Source organism: Microcebus murinus, chromosome 24 (genome assembly GCF_040939455.1).
Source record: "Microcebus murinus isolate Inina chromosome 24, M.murinus_Inina_mat1.0, whole genome shotgun sequence".
In the NCBI taxonomy this organism is placed as follows: Eukaryota; Metazoa; Chordata; class Mammalia; order Primates; family Cheirogaleidae; genus Microcebus; species Microcebus murinus.
Genome location: NC_134127.1, coordinates 6096158 through 6109553, shown reverse-complemented (window position 1 = coordinate 6109553; position 13396 = coordinate 6096158).

Below are 13396 nucleotides of genomic sequence, written 5' to 3'. Positions count from 1 at the left end.
TCTGATTTGACTAGACATTGATAGAAACTAAGTTTTCTGCTTGTAACTTTACTTTTCTAAGTGACTAAAAGGACTTTCATGCAGATGAGCTTCTGGCTATGTATTTGCAAACCTTGTTTTTCCTCTGCTACTCACAGATTTCCTGTGCCAGGTATTGTAGAACACATTTATATTGTGATACAGCCTCTATTTCTGCACTGTAGGTGCCACTGTGGTGCTTGAGTGAGCAAAGTGGCTAGAGATAGAATTCCCGAAGCCATTTTTTTTTTTATGGAATAGCTAACAGTAAGTTAACTTTACTTAGAAATGATTATAAACCACATAAATATATCCCGATATGCCCAAAATAAATAAATGCCCAATCCAACATTCTTTGAGCCACATCCCACAAAATAGTCACAGCCACTTTGATTCTACTCATTCTAAGAGAAAATGTGATAGAGGGAAAGTCACAAAGAGCCATTTGTCAGAGTTTCTTGAATTTACAAACACACATGACCTTGTGCACACATTTCTTGGGCTCCAATCAGAACCCTGGAAGGAGCTTCTACAGACGAGAGGTGCTGCAGCTTAAGTTGCATGAATTTATAGTAAATTCATCTTTGCCACCATCAAAATTTACCATTGTAATCTTTTTAAATGTTCCATTCTGTGGCATTAAGTACACTCATATTGTTGTGCAACCATCACCATGACAGATGAATGAATAAACAAAATGTTGTGTGTGTGTGTGTGTACACAATGGAATATTTTTCAGTGTTGTGTGTGTGTGTGTATACACAATGGAATATTTTTCAGTGTTGTGTGTGTGTGTATACACAATGGAATACACACATATATATACAATGGAATATTTTTCAGTCTTCATGAGGAATGACATTTTGACACATGCCATAACATGGATAAACCTTGATGACATTATACTAAGTGACATAAGCCAGTCACCAAAGGACAAATACTGTATGCTTCTTCTTATATGAGCTTCCTAGAGTAGAAAGGGGCAGAATTTGAATCTGGGAAGATAAAAACTTTTGGAGGTGGACGGTGGTGATGATAGTTGCACAACAATATAAATGTACTTGATGCCACAGTACTGTATGCTTAAAAATGGTTAAAATGGTAAGTTACATATATTTTACTACAAAAAAGTACCAACAAATTTATAAAAGCCTAGTCAAATTGAGAGCAGTTATTATTAATGTTGTTAATAATTTCTAAATAGATGAAAATGTCAAGCCACAGAGAGGTTGGATATCTTGTACAATATTATATAATTAATGAGTAGAGGGACTAAGCCTCAAATTCATGTTTTCTGATAAAAAAAAATCAGTGTTTTTCCCCCTAGAAATACAAATCATTTTATAAATCTACCCCTGGGCCCAGAATAATCCCAGGTTTATCATCTCTGAGGTCGCTGCATAAGGCAGCGGATGGTTAGATGAAGAAAATCAAATCTGTTTCCATGAATAAGTAATGTGTTTGTAAAGAACTTGCTAATTGGTAAAATCCATAATCCTCAAAGGTAACTGTTAATGATTTGATGCATAGTATTTGTTTCTAATTAAACTGTATTGTTAGTTTCCTGGTATGAGTGTGATCGTGTTTGTTCTCAGTGTTGAGATCTGCAATTCTGGGTGTCTCTTCCATCATTGCCAAAAGTGCAGAAACAGAGGAATGAATTGCCCTTGCATTTTTGCTGCCTTTTAACTTTAATTATGTGTAAGAGAGAACACATTTATCCCAATGCGTGTGTTTGTGTATGTGTGTGTGTGTAAAGAGAGAGAGAAATGAGAGAGGGGTGAGTACATGGGCCTTGGACTGCATCTGGCTCGAAGAAAGTTGACAAATGATCACAGCAAGAAAGAAACATAAGGAAACAGATTACGTTTTTCTTTCACTTATGAAGGAATATATTTTCTGAGTTTAATTGTAAATTTGTGTGCTGTTGATCGGTACCAGGGCTATAAGGCGTTGGCTGGGTTGCTGGGTGGGTCTCCACCAGCCAATTACCCGTGGGAAAACCTCATGCTTTCCTTTGACAAAAGACATGACACAACCTAAGGCAAAATATTCTAATTGTAATAAAACTGTCCTTGTTAGGGATTGATTTACACATCTATTGTTAAAATCGCTAAATGTTTTTCCTTCGTGCAGATATAACCTTGAGTATGAACTTCAGCTCTGATACCGAGCAACTTAATCAGGCAAAATAGTTAGACAAGAAGGAGACCAGGTCAAGTCAAATCAGTTAGCAATATGGACACCACTTGGGAGAACTTGTCAATGAATACTTAGGCAAATCAACTTTGAGTAACGTATTTAGTGACTTGGTGTCTTTTAAGGATCTCAGCCTCAGTTCCTTAGGCCAGACAGGCATGGACTAGGGTCTAGAGATCAGACAGATTTCAGGGTTAAGCAGGACTGAGTCCTCATTTTATTCAAATGTTGATACCCACAGTTACTCTTAAGGTCAGGGACTTTATTATTTTTTCTCTCTAGTCTCAGATCCAAATGGACACTCAATATACATTTGGAAGCAAAGAGTAGGAACTTAACTTTAAAGCTGAGATATGTGTTAATGTTGGGATGGAAAATCTATGCAGGTCAAGTCATGCCAAGCAATAGACAGATACAAATAAATAGGCAGGTGGCATATCTGAAGGCTTAGAATGAATACTGAGGAAATTAAAGTTCAGGGACAAAATCAAGTTGCTGGTCTACAGGAGTTCAAGGTGCCAACTTAATCATCATAACTGGGGAGCATGTGAAGAATCCAGATCCAGTTATTGGGAACCTCATCACCAAGATCAAAAAGACTCAATATTAAGACTGACCTTGAGGTTGAACTATTGAGTCACTGCCAACTTAAGCATTCTCCTATGCCCCTCATTTGGGGTAAAGATTGGTCCCAGAGTCTGAATAGAAGCTTGTTCTCTTGGCGAGATTTATGTAATCACTTTGAGGTTATAATCGCAGGTGTAGAGAGCTGGATGAAAGTGACATAGGCCAGAGAAGGAAAATGAAGACATACGTTCTAAGGTGATTTAAGTTTGTTGCAATTTTTAAATTTCCAGGTTTTTAAGCATGATGCGCTGCCTTTCCAGGTTGCTTGTTTTCAGATGTTAAATGAGATGGGGGAGGGAGTTTTCAGCTTTAGGGAGCCTACTTTAGAGACTTAGGGACCACATTTATCTAGAAAAAAATCTTCCAATAATAATTTGAAAAATTGAGAATGTCTGGATGCCTATTTTCTTGAGTGGACTCTTAATTTTCCCTGCCTTCCCTGGAGTGCTTACTTAGCTCTGCCCCAAATGCCTATTCTCATGTCTTCCAGCTTGCCTTTGCAAGTTTCAGCAGTGAACATAAGCCACTGAACTGGTGGGTATTTATCCAGATTTGGAATGTGAACATGTGGAGGTTTGCTCCCAAGTCCCTTTCCCTGAAATCTTTTCTGGGCACTGATTTGGGTTGAACACACAAAGTACAGATTGGCTCTTGGGGCAGAGACGCCAGGCTGAGGCTGCTAAAAGATTTAGTGTCGAGTATTTCAGAATCCCTGAGATTTGTTGCAGAATTGTTCTAGCCCTTTCCACTGGGATGCTATGATTTATAATTGCCCGATAGACAAAAGTGTTTAACTCTGTTCAATTAATTGATTGAACAATTTTCTTTCTGCTTTGTGCTCACACCTGCTCTTGATCAAAGCTGGTTCACATTCTGCTCTTGGCTATTGCATGACGCCATATTAATGGTTTATTGGTTCCACTGTGCCTATAATGCAGCAGAGTTTATGATGTTTAATAAAATGACATGTCTAAATACTCTCTTGGCTTCAGATTGTCTTTTTATCAAATTAATATCACGACGTGGGTTTTCCTTGTACTTCAGAATTGCAGATTTCTGTGAAAGTCTGCCACACAAGACTTTAAATGCTCTGATGGTATTCTTGCAATATATGAGAGGGGAAAAAATACTTTCTTGCTAATTGGTGTTCTTGGCCCATATGCTCCAGGCAGCTAGAGAGCTCCAGTAGAATTCCCTTGGGAGGGAGGACCTAGATGAATGAAGAAACTTTTAGGCATGTTCCGTGTTTCCTCTACCTTGAAATCAGGTACTTCTAGGGGAAAATGCAGAATGCTTCACCCTAAGGAGTACTGAGGAAGGTGAAGACTTATTTTCAAAACCAAGGAGGGCAGTTTCTGTGATTGGGATATGGTTTGTTTGGCCCTGTCAAGTCTTAGGTTGAAATTTGATCCTTAGGGTTGGAGGTGGGGCCAATTGGGAGGTGTTTTGGTCATGGGTGGATCCTTTGCCAATAGCCTGGTGCAATCTTTGCAGTGATGAATGGGTTTTCACTCTATCAGTTCCTGTGAGACTTCCCTAGAGAGCTGGTTGTTAACAAGAGCCCAGCACCTTCTCCCCATCCCTTTCTCTCTCACTTCCTCTCTCACCTGTGATCTGCACACACCAGCTCCCCTTCGCCTTCTGCCATGAGAGGAAGTGGCCTGAGGCCCTCCTGGAAGCAGATGCTGGCACCGTGCTTCTTGTACAGCCTGCAGAACTGTGAGCCAAATAATCTTCTTTTCTTTATAAACAACCCATCCCTCAGGTGTTCCTTTATAGCAACACAAATAGACTAAGACACCAGTAATAAACCAATGAAAGTACAAAGCAAAAAGAAGTCCCATGGTAGCTGAGTTAGGTTGGAATATCTTCTCTTAGGGTTTTTACTAGAAGTCACTCAAGAGGTGGGAATCTCCACTTATCAAGTTTATACTCTTTAACACTATTCTGTTCTGCATCTAGTAATACCAACTCTTATTGAAGTCTTTCTCTAGACCCTATATCATGTTAAGAGTTAAAAACGTGGGTTCTGGAACCAGGCTACTTGAGTTAAAGTTCAAATAACAGATCTCAGGTAAGCGAAGCCACAGATTCCTCTGCAAATTGGGTACAATATCTAGTCTAGGTTGTTGTGAGGTTTAAATGAGCTAAAGTTAGTAAAGCTCTTAGCATAGTACTTCACCTTTAAAAATACTCTGCACCTGAGAGCCAATCAAGCTTAGCTAGATTGGAGAGATTGCTGTGGTTGTTTGTTTGCTTGCTAGATTAATTAATTGATTCATGTATTTACTTGTGATGCTAAAAATAGAAGTGTGCATTGAACCCAGCAATGGAGGGTGACAGTTGACAATTAAGTGATGGTAATGAAAGCCCAACTGGAAAGGAAACTGGGAGATTTAGGATGGTTCCAGAGAAAGCAGAACATGTGATCAAGGGTCTTAGCAACTAAGTGGAGAAGAGAAATAGGGTCTTCATTGCGGAGCAATATAAACTGAAGTATAGGCATTTGCCTTTTAGTCTTAAGGTGGGGCATATTTAGGTATGTGTCATACTGATGAGAACGATCTAGACCAATGCATTTCCTCCAAACACTACCTGACAATAGCGGTTCATGATACAAACATTTTGCAGTGTCTTCTCTCGTGCTGAGTATTCAAATGAAAAATGAAATTTATTTAACGAGTGAAAAATGGTATACTAATGACTCTTACATTGTAATCATTTCCTTATCTGTGAGGCTCAATTTATTTTTGTATTTGTTAGACATGTATCACTGTATCGAAAATTGTGCACGTTCTTTGCTTTTGTATGGTGGCTATTGAGTTTTTTTATTCCTTTTTTTAATGCACTCTTTAAGGATTTGGAGGGGGTTTTTTTTGCCACTTTTGGCATTTTTTGTTTAGTTCATTTATGTAAGTATCAATGTATTTGAGAGGAATGCATTAACAATATACATCTTGTGTAGCCAATCCATCTATAGGTCATATATCGCATTCCACTAATTGCATTATAAATATAAAGTTCTTCTGCATGATTTGGCTAAATAAATTGTCTTCTATACATACAAAAATATACTCTGCAAATATTAGCAGTTATTATCATAATAAGATTAAGATGTAGATATCTTAACCCTGTTTTATAGATAAAAGGTACGGTAACTAGTAAATAGAAGGGAGGGAGGAATTAATATATAGCAGCGGAAGTTTCCTTGGTGACTGATTAGGTCACATTAATTGTTCAGCACATGTTGCCAACTAGGTTATGTGGCCAAAGATTACATTCCTAACCTTAGCAAAAAGCCATGAAAATCTGTGCTTGAGGGAGAAGGGAGATTAGGTCATCATCAGTGGAAAAACAAACTATGCAAAGCAAAGACTGTGCTAATGAGAATTATGTTCATCTACAAAGAACTTCATGCTTTTAAACTGTAAGAATATAATGGCAAAACAAACAACCAAAAGAAGAGCGCGGATAATGTCAAGCACTCGCTTTTCCTTCTTTCTGGAGTATTCTTACCCTTGCTCTCCAAATGACCGATTCTTATTTATGTGTAGCTTAAATGTCACCTCATCAAACTGGTCTTATCTGACTTTCTTTTTAAAGTTTACCTCCCCTTTTCAGTGACTCCATTAGTCCACACGGTGCCTTTGGGCAAATAGAAAAAACAAGCAACACTTTCTCAAAATTTCTTACATCTGTCAGAAAATGATCTTAATATACCAATTTGTTTGAACGAGACACTTTACTGCCATCTGCCGGAAAATTTTTGCAATAAATATATACAAATCTGCAATGTAGATGACATAAATGGCGCCTCCATGCGTGACTGCACCCAATACTCCTACAACATTAACCCTTTTGCACGGTGCCCGGTTCATTTCATTCACAGGATTTATTGCATGCTGAAATTATTCATTGATTATTTATGTCTTGCTTATGTCTTTTCCTATATCACTTCAGAAGATCTAGGTGGGCAGAGACCATGTCTATCTTATTCACTGCTATATCCTCGCTACCCCAAACTGTGCTATTCCATCGAGGGTACTCAAAATATATTTGTTAAATGAATGAATAAATGATAATATAAATGCTTATACTGTTTAATCTTTTGGTCCGACTTATCCATTCATGTAGCCGAATGTGGTGTAGAGTAGGAAATATGATTTAAAGCCCAGTTGGTCGTAACAGTATAAACCATGGTGTCTTCTATGGAGAAGAAAATTGATAACTCTGTGTTGATGGAAATGGAAAGCATTTTTCCAGGATCTGCAAGGATTATGTATCAAACAAAACATGAGTCTTGCCATCATACAATTAAGATCTAGCATGAATGGTCAAAATAACTACTTAATTATTTTCTGTTCTCAGGATAAGAATGGGGATATTGGAAAACTGTAATTATAAGAGTAGTTTTAAATTCTTGCTTTCATGGGAATTTGGTTTTGGAAGACAAGACTCACAGCATTTTGAGCTTACCCTTTGGCCTTGAATAGGGCTTCTCACATTTTTGGAGTTTCAGTGTATTCATTTATAAAATAAGATATTTGGATGAGAACTCTCAACATTTTTTTAAATTAAATACCAACATGGCCTCCACACACACCCTGAGTTGAGAACCCTGCTCGAGAATGTCTCTATAAGACCTCTTTAGACCATAATCCATAATAGTCTCTGATCATTTTGCATCTGTTAAAAGGGAAGTGATGTTGCATGTTTTTCTCCATCTTGTTATGAACTTGGTAGATATTATGGGATGATATGGTGGTGTATGCTAAGCAATCTTGGGCTTCTATGGCTAATTTAACTAACACAGTAATTTCCAGTCCAGATCTGTCGATTACGTCAAATAAGAGTATTGGCCTCCTTTTCCGTGTGACATTAATGAAACGATCAACTCATGCCTAGATGAGTAAAAGATGATTGTAAATTTATAATTTGAAGCCTGGAGAGCTACATTAGTCAGGATGTACTGAGAAAACCGTATTTAGAGAATTCAGAACAAAAAGACGTAAACGCAGGGAATTGGTTGTATAGATGATAGAATAGAGGACTTGAGAGTGGCAGTAAGGCCAGCCAGAAGGAAGTTAGGAAGAAAAGAGGCAGGGGGAGGGGTGTTACTAGAGCCAAGGATTCGTAGGTCCCAGCAGAAGCTTCAAAACCATGATGGATTTGTTAGGTGGAAGTTGGAATCACTGCTTCATTGCATTTGCTTCTAAAGATGCTGCCTGAGGGAGAAAGGGAAGGGGAGACATAACCTAGATATTTATTCTCTTCTTCCTCCCCTTCAGTCTTCTGCCAGGCTCTCCCCTTGACTGAACACACCTGGAAACAAGCCTTCTGCATTCTTTGGAGTCTAGAGCAGAGCAGGAGAGACACAACCAATGTATCTGAGGGCAAACAGGGCTGGGGCTGGCACAAATGTCTCATAGCCACTGTCTGATAAAGCAGCACCCAGCATACAAGAAATTCATAGAGAATAGACTTTGTCTACCTAGAGCAAAGTGTGCTTCCCTAAGTTATCATTGTTTTGTGATTAAATCTGGCATGAGAGCTAGATAATCAAACATATAAACCTTGATATATGACCCATTTTGACTATTACAGTGATTAAAATGGCCGAATCCTTGTACATTCAGCTCAATCAATTGCTGCAGGGCCAATCACTTCAGAGGGTTAAAAATGTGAAATTGACCGTGCCATAGTCAATTCATACCATCATATAGACCTGATGTATATTTGGATGAGTGGTAACCATCTGAAAGATAAAAAAAAATATTCAAAATGACCTTGAAAATGCTTCGGTGGATAGATGGAGTTCAATAGTGACAAACATAACATTGAACTGTGCACAGAAAGAAAAAAAATGAAGCCCAAACAGGAAGTGTTATAAATAAAACATCTTATTATAACAGTGGAAAGGAAGTGGCATTTGCTTAACCTAACAAGAAATTAACATACAAGGCACTATAGTAATTTATGAACTATCATTTCTTTGAACAAAAATTGAAATATGAGAATTGGACCAAATAGGCCTGGAATACTACTTTGCCTTGGCTTCATGTTCAGCTGGTGAAATTTTACCTAGCTTTTGGGGTATATTTCAGTACCATACTCCCATGGCTTTCTTTCTCCCCACCCTCAATTGGAAGTTATCCTACGGCAATTTATTTGTATTTAATCTTAGGACATTTATTATATCAGAACTTTAATGCTATTATGGGCTTGTGATCTCTTATATTCTGTTAACTTCTTGAGTAAAGAAATTGGGGTAATTCACTTTGGCATCTATCACACTGTTAGTGCAGTGAGTTCTCCATAAATTTTTGCTTAATTCCCTATAGGATTTTATGTTCATCATTCATTCATTCCATAGGTATTTAAACATTTACGGTTGTCCTCACACTAGACACTCCTACATGGAGTGTTGGGATGACTTTTAGCTTGGAGTTGTTTAATCATTTAGGCTGTTTTAGATTTATTTATTCACATTTTATTTATTTAAGTTTTTATTAAAATATACATAAAGAGAAGGGCTCATGTTATAAGCATTCAGCTTTCTGCTTGATGATTTTTCACAAACTGAGCACAGTTATAAGACCGGCACTCAGATAGGAAAACACAATGTTACTAACACCAGAGAAGCATGTTCTCTCTCTTTTCCAGAAACTACCTGCTTGTCCCTGCCAAGGATAATTACCATCCTGACTCCTATAGTGCAGATTAGTTTTAAAATAATGGATAAAAGGCTATACATTAATTTTTTATATTTTTCTGTATGAAGTCTTTGAATATGGTTCTCTTTCTCCCTCCTTCCTTTCTAGGATTCCAAGACTGTATAGCCAAGTTTCTTAGCATATGTTTCAATCTCTTATGCTCATTTCTTTTGTTCTAGTCTTTTTTTGTCTCTTTCTTTCAATTTGCATAGCTATATTGACCTGTTCACTGAGTACCAACTGGTTCACTAATACTTTGTTCTACTTCTAAACGCATCCATTGAATCCCAGATATTGTATTTCCAGTTTCATACTACCCATTTGTCTTTGTGTTATAGATTCCATTTTCTATTAAAATTCTCTAATCTTCATCAAATCTGCCCATATTGTCCTCTACTTTTTTCGACATATTAATCATTGCTGTTTTAAAATCCCTAACCTCTAATTTCAGTATCTAGATCATCTGTGAGTTTCCCTTTTCTCCTTATTATTTGTTAATTTTTTAGCCCCTTTAGCTGTACAGTAATTTTAAAATATATGCTAACCATTATGTATAATGGAATTATAGATGCTACAAATGGTATTATATTCCATTCTCTTGTTTCTTTCCCGGAAGACAATGTGGGGAGTTAACCATCTCAACCCAGTCAGAATAAGATCTGAGTCAGGATTCTTCTGGAGTTTTAATCAGATCAGGTTACCATCGGTTCACCCCTTAACATGTGGCTATCCTAGGTTTTATTTTAGGTCATTGGCTATTCATATTTTAGCTCTGGAAGACTTTGGAGATCAAATTTTTCCCTTAACAGTTTCCAGCCCAGCTTCTCCCAACCTCTCATTTTATATAGCTTCAGCCTTTGGCAAATATTTCAGGGAAAGATGTGTTCGAGGCAGTCTCTATCCTTGGAAGATTCTTTGTTCCTAAGCACCATGAAGCTATAGGAAGTTTTACTTTGCCTTTTGCTGTACTTTGCCTGGTTTCCTAGCTGTCTACTCAGTACCAGAATTTAGCAAGTTTCTCATAGAGAAAATGGCCTCACATGTTTATTCCTTCAAATTTCCAAATTGTTAGTCCATCACCACAAAATCTTTACAGAATTTTACCGGTTTCTCATTTCTCTAAAAGAGGTTCTCAGGGAGTGATTTGCTTAGCCTGTGCTCAGAATTGGCCAATGCCCCTCGATGAAGAATAAAGGCTGGATGTGGTCAGACCACCTTGGAAATATTCTCCTCTTCTGGAATTTTAGGTCATAATTGCCTTCATAGCTCTTGATGCCTAAAAAATATGTGGTGTTTTTTGGTAATATATCTGGCTTTTTTGGGTTGTTATTGCAAAAGCACTACCTTGCCATTACCTACTGCATTCTATCTATGTGCAGAAGTCTAGTTTGCGTTAGTTTTTCAAACAGATGGTAGTCTTTAACCTGTCTAGAGTCAGGATTCTGAAAGGCTCAAAAGTGTTTTTTTTATTTTTTATTTTTTTGTCTTTTTTATGGATATGAATGTCAACTATTCACTGATTCTTTTTTTATTCAGAAAATAGTGCCTGCTGACTGTAGGTGTATGTTAGTCATTGTGCTTTTATAAATTCCCAAGCTGGGTTGGATTAAGAATTGCCTTTTTTTTTTTTTTAATACAGCTTAAAGAGGGTCAAGCTTGGAGCTCCTTCTGAATGAGCGTGGCCTGGGAATCTGTAATTTTAATGTACTCCCCAGGCAATTCTGACACAGCCCATTCACAGGAAGACATTTGGAAACCACTGAACTAGGCATGCAGTGATTAAAAAGTAATGTTCTGAGTCACTATTTTTATGATGAAATGCAGGAAATTTCATGGGCTGTAAATAGGGGGAAGATCAATTTTCAGTTCCCACTCCTAGGAGGTACAGAAATATAGATCTCTGAAAGAAAGTTTAAAGCCGCTTCACAACATTACAGTACATAAAAGGAAGTAGAGTTGACAGAAAGAACATAATGGCCAGAGATAAAGAATTCTGATCCTACAGGTAGAGCACTGTCTCTCACGGAGGCCGTGGTAAGTTCTCCTGTGGGCTGGAAAGCCATTACTAGGAGTATTTAGAAAAGACCAAGAACTCTGTGTGATTACTTAATAAGGGCTCTGACATAAAAAAAAAAAAAAAAAAAAAAACCCAAATACTTCCAAGCAGACCAGATTTGTGGGACAAGAGCAATGCACTAGACTAAACCTGCTTTCGTAGTCCTACTATCGGATACTATCAGAACCAGTCTTTTAGTCAAAAGGCACTACTAGCATCTGATGTCAAAACCATAACTCTTTTCTGTAAGTAATTATATAGAGAGAAGGCTGTTTTATAAGAGACCTTATTTTAGAATGTAGGTTTGGTTATTTTCCATACATCATTCTATTATTTTCATAGTTTCAAATTCTAAAAAAATCCTTGTAAATAATCTTTTTTAAAAATACACCTATACTTGGTGGTGCTTCCCTCCTTACTGAAATTAAGCGTTTGACACTCAGAAATGGCAAAAAAGGTAAGTCAAGGCAATGTTTACCAAATTCTTTCTAAATGGAGCTTATTCTATTAATATGTGTGTACCGCATAATAGGTGACATGCTGTGGATGTCATCACTGATCCCCTGGGTGCAGGGTGAAAACAAGCACACTTATTACAATGTAACAATTCAAGACTGAGTTGAGCTTATTCCAGGTCTTCTAAACATAACTATAACAGAGGTGACCCCACTTCTTTGGGGAAGGAAGAGTGGCAGGAGTCTTTCCATACTTCTTTCTTGTGAGGAAGAGAGTAGAAATCCCTTCTTACTGCAAGTATCATTCTTCTCCCTTTACAATGTCCAATGCCCAGGTATTGTCCTAAGTAGCATGGGGACTGTCACAAGATCCCCATATCCAGTACTGTCTTTGGTTAAAATGTCCCAGGGTCTCTCTCTTTCTCTCTCTTATTTTCCATTTTCTTATAGCTCTGCTCCATGGGATACCTACAGAAACCGTTGATCTTTATTTTGGGCAGCGTGTTCCACCCTTCACAAACAAGGTATTATATGGCACTCTTACAGAAAGCTCAGCACTTGTCCTCAAGGCTGCATCAGAGGAAGAAGGACAAATGGTTTGAAGAGAAGAAAAGAGTTTATTACTTTGTCGGCAAAGGAGGGAAAATGGTAGACCTTCTCATCTCAAAATCCAAATTTCCTGAACGTAAGCAGAAATACAGAGCTTTTAGAGGGAGGTCCCTTAGTTCTTGGCTCCTGTGGTTAACTATTCTAATCATCCCATCTCTGCCAAAGACAAAGCCTATGATCTTGAGGGCCACCCGGGGGCCTGGGGTGGCTGAGCCATCTCCTGTAATACAAAGAACAAAAAACCATTACCTTGCCCCTCCCAACCATAGGCTTAAGGGGCAGGGATGCAGGTTTTAGTTCTCAAAAAGGAGTGGAGGATGTTTTAAAGAGACAGAAAACATTTTTTGCCATTTTTATTTTCCAGGTCATTCCCTCTGGTACAGTACCTCTGAAGACCTTCCAAGACTTTATGAGAAACTACTGGGGAAGGAAGGAAGCAAGTCATAGTAAATTCCCTTGGCTCATACACTGAGGCAGCAGATCACTTGGAAATCAGCCCAGCTGGCAAGCTTCTCTGTTGGTGACACATCTAGTCTTGATAAAATGCATTTATTAAGAACACACTCTTTTCAAGGAGGTGTGGTTTTTTTTTTTGGTTTTTTTTTTTTTTTTTTTTTTGTCCAAATGAAGAATATTTAGTTTGGGGATACAAGTTCCTACAACTCATTTATACCATTGATGTCTTATTGATGACACTTGAGTTCCTTCGTGTCACTTGC